This window comes from Anarrhichthys ocellatus, unplaced genomic scaffold, assembly GCF_004355925.1.
Source record: "Anarrhichthys ocellatus isolate YVR2014 unplaced genomic scaffold, GSC_Weel_1.0 scaffold20, whole genome shotgun sequence".
Lineage (NCBI taxonomy): Eukaryota > Metazoa > Chordata > Actinopteri > Perciformes > Anarhichadidae > Anarrhichthys > Anarrhichthys ocellatus.
In genome coordinates this window covers 513529-517808 of record NW_022280050.1, presented here as the reverse complement: position 1 = coordinate 517808, position 4280 = coordinate 513529, and positions in this window count along the sequence as shown.

The window sequence follows — 4280 nt, the reverse complement described above, 5'->3', positions numbered from 1 at the left end:
GAGAGAGAGAGAGAGAGAGAGAGAGAGAGAGAGAGAGAGAGAGAGAGAGAGAGAGCGAAGGGAAAGAGATTAAATTGCTTCATGCATTGATAATATCTTATATTTTGTATTAGAGGGAGACGGGACGGAGCCGAAGAAAGAGAGAGCGAGAGAGATCGACGGACTGACCAATCTCTGGGCGATCTCCTTAATTTCACAGACGCTCATTTACAGGCGTTTTCATAGAAGAGATGGAGATTAAATTGCTTCATGCATTGAAAATGTCATATTTTGTGTAAAAGAGAGGAGAAGGAGATAGAGGGCGTGAACCCGTTCGTCTTTTGGTCTGCAATTCCTCTGGATTCAATTCAGAGTTAGACTGCTTCCCATTCCATCGGCCTATTCATCAGCTCTCATCACATTCTCATTGCACTGAAAAGGCAAATATGACCGACTGTATTGATTAAAGGACCAGGCTGGTGATATTCCACATTTTACTTGTCCTCATCAAATACAACAAAACCAACAATGAACTGAATCTCTTAAAAGGTTTTGCCTGTAGTCTGATATAGCCTCTTTGTATTTGCCATAGAGCTCATCTGCTGTCCAAAAACTATTAAAATCAGGTCAATGAGCCACAGCATTGCAATAGGTGAAATGTTCCTTCATTGTTATGAATATGGATTCTATAGTTTATTTTGCTGATATATAGTTTAATGATAACACAAATATACAGCATATCTCATATATTTCCTTGCATGGAAACAGTGTAAATAGTTCGAATGTAATCAATCTGCTCGCGATCGCAAGGGCGATTCAGTATTTCTTTTCCCATAGCTGTAAATTCGTATCTGTTTTGATATGCATGATCAACCCATGCTTCTTTGGCCCCACAGAGACATTCAATTCAACTCAACTCATGTCTTACAAGCCATTTTAATTCAGTCTTGAAGCACGTTCCTACTTGATTGTAGAGTTAAATTGATATTTGTTGGAGTATATTACATAAAAGTAGAATAATGATCAGTTTTCAAGTATGTATGTTCCCTGTTGACTCACAGCCTTTATGTATTGCAACTTAGTTCTGTGACATCAGCGGTGAACCGAGAGATCACAGCACGGTCACATGACAAACACACACACACACACCTCCCTGTCCCTACAACTAATAGGTTTCAGGAGCTGTCGGAATAATTCTCTGCTTGTTATAAACACATAATTAGTTTTCAAAGTAGCTTTCCGTGAATATAGTATCAATTACTTCCACTCTCTTTGCAATCCTCCTTGGGGACAGGTGGATTCAGTGGGCTCACATTTTCTGACGTGACAGTGTGTTAATTGAGATATTAGCCAGAGGTGTGTGTGTGTGTGTGTGTGTGTGTGTGCATGTCAAAGAGAGATGCAAACTGAAGGTGTGTTCAGGTTCAGTTTGTGAGTGTGTGTGCATATATGCAGAGGTGTTTTGTCATATTTTCTGTCTATTTCCTCTAATTAACACCTGCTAACAATCAAACTGATAAGTGTGACATACGGTAGCTTGACGCTGCATTTTGCGAAAGGTGATATAAAAAGTGTAGGAAGCTTGCTGAAATTCCTGCTCCCGATTTACGAAGCTAAATCTAAGATAAAAACATATTTGTAATTTTGATGAGAGGAAGTTGCTTTTGAGGGGTACATGGAGGATCCAATGTTTTTTGTCTTCCTCTGTCGTTTTCTTTCCCTGTATGTTTTGATCTTGCTTCTTACTTGACTTCCTGCTTGTCTTGTATGTTTCTCGGTGTTAAATACTGTCAAAATGTTTGGCTGCGTGGCCCAGATGGAGAAACACGGCAAAGTTCATATTTACTCATTGACATTTGTACTTCAGACTGCGTGTAATGTAAGCAAAAGTCAAATTAAAGACATTGTTTTGTTTTCAGGGTTTTTGAGTCATCACCGGTGCTGCCCCTCTCTAACACAAGAGTTTTATTTTCTCAAATTCTCTGAGGTGTCCACACAAATAAAAGTTTTTCTGTTTCTTTTGCATTGTTTTGCTGCTCTCCATGATGAAACTTTGTCATTGTTTTATTTTCCCCATGTTGTTGACATATGTGTGCCAATTTTTTTTCTATTGCCTTTGTATGTTTGGTTGTTTGTCCATGCAACCTTTCTCCGTCACTACCATCCAATCAGGTCTAGAGCCACAGGAACTCTTTCCCAAATCGTTCTTGTAAAAAAAACAGCGATTTTAAATAAAAAAGTGACTCATCAAATACTTGGCTTGATTAAAGGTGGCAAAGTTATTAATTGAATGTAACAAATTATTCAAAACTTATTTTTTTTAAACATTTTTTACATAAAAAGTCTAAAACGCATGTCCTGATATTTTTCTTAATCAGTTGACCTTTAATCACATCCGTCCTCTCACTTACAACATATTTTTCTACACTGTTAATATCTTACACATCAAACCTATGGAACTTTTCACAAACAAAACAAGCACTGCTCTGTGGAAAATAACCACATTAGGCAAATTGGTTTACTTTGCTCATGAGTTACATGTTTTTTTCCCATTCCCAACATATCCCAGAGATCCCCAGTGGTGCTATAAATGTTTTATACTCCGCCCTGGATAAAGGCAAGGCTTGTACACATGTGACACATTGAAGATCTCTGCATGGACAAGAGATGATCGACGGGGCTATTATTACTAGTGTGTGTGTGTGTGTGTGTGTGTGTCAGAGCGTGTAGTGCAAGGGTCTATTGACATCCTGCTATTCTTTTCACAGTGCAGTGGGATACAGTGTGAGCGTTTGTGTGTATTCTGTATGTGTGTGGGGGAGCGCTGAGGATTTAGGGGTGTGGACTGATCGAAATCTCCCCGCTGACAAGTCCTAGTATCGATCTGTCTGTATCTGCTGCCGACACATGGCCCCCCCCCCCACACACACACACTCACACTAGACCAGTCTGCAGGCTGTAGGAAAAATCTTTCAGTAACATATAACATGTTGAGCACCAGGGCATGGCATTCTGTCTGGGCTGGATCTAGTTTGTTAATATAATTTATTGATGAGATTTGGAGATTTAGAATGCATCGCGGGGCAGGCAAAGTAATGTGAGCAGACAAAAGCAAGATGAAGACAACAAATAAGTATCGCACAAATAAGTATCGCACAAATAAGAGCATTAAAATGAAGAAGGCAAGGATTTGACATGGATTCTTTATAGCACGGAAATATAATTTACAATAAAATATTTTTTTCACAACCATTATTCAATGCATCCTATTAACATAATGGATTTTAGGGCCACACAGACTGTGCTGCTGTAGAGGGGATACAACCTTGGTTTTTCCTTGTGCAAAAAGGCTTGTCCTTGTGGAGCAATGGCTGATGGCTAAACTATGAAGTCCTCAGTGCCAACTTCAAATTTGCATTCATTTTGGCCACCATTAGTTGCTATTACAGTATTGTCGCATGTCAAGTGGAAGCAAAAATGACTTGTGCAGAGCAGCAGAGGCCTATTAAGTGTGCATTCAGTGTGTACAGTGTGTGCACATCTTTTAAATATACTTTATTGTAATTCTGTAAAAATTATATTTTACCATGTATCACGCCCTCTCCAACCAAATGTCTGCCTGTGTCTCTTTGTCCGGACACAAACGCATTACTCGAAGCCTAACAAGATGGATTTTCGTGTGATATGTGATCCTGCGACTCTTGCAAGACCGCATGATATCGCGAGAATCCAGCTGCCATGCAAGGGAGACATGGTCCAATACAAAGCCAAAAGAAGGGAGTGTGTTACATCCACATTTATCCAAATGGTTAGCCTGTAATTATAGTTGGGGAATGAGTGTGTGGGTATTATTGTGTGTGTGTGTGTGTGTGTGTGTGTGTGTGGTGCCCTCTTGTCATATGCCAGATGTGTCTCACTCTCCCTCTCACTCTCCCTCCCTTCTGAATGCCGTCTGAGGCTGCTTGGGGTGATTTAAAAGCATGATGGATGATGCATGTGGATAATACCATTATTCAGTGTTATTAGGGGTGATGGAGAGATTGTATGATGGACAAAAGAGTATGTAATTAGGTGCTTTCACGTACAGTATGAACTGTACGTGCACCCTGTATGTGAGTGTTTCCATCATGCGTGTGCTACACAGGCATCTTGTAATGCTCTCCTCTCTCCCACTGTGCCTTTTAATTTCCTTTTTCTTTTCTTTTTTTTAAAAGCAGAACATGTTCTAGCACACGTGTTGATTTGTTTGTCAGGGTCTGGATGCATCTGGCCCAACAGCAGGAGAGCATTCACATCCTAGC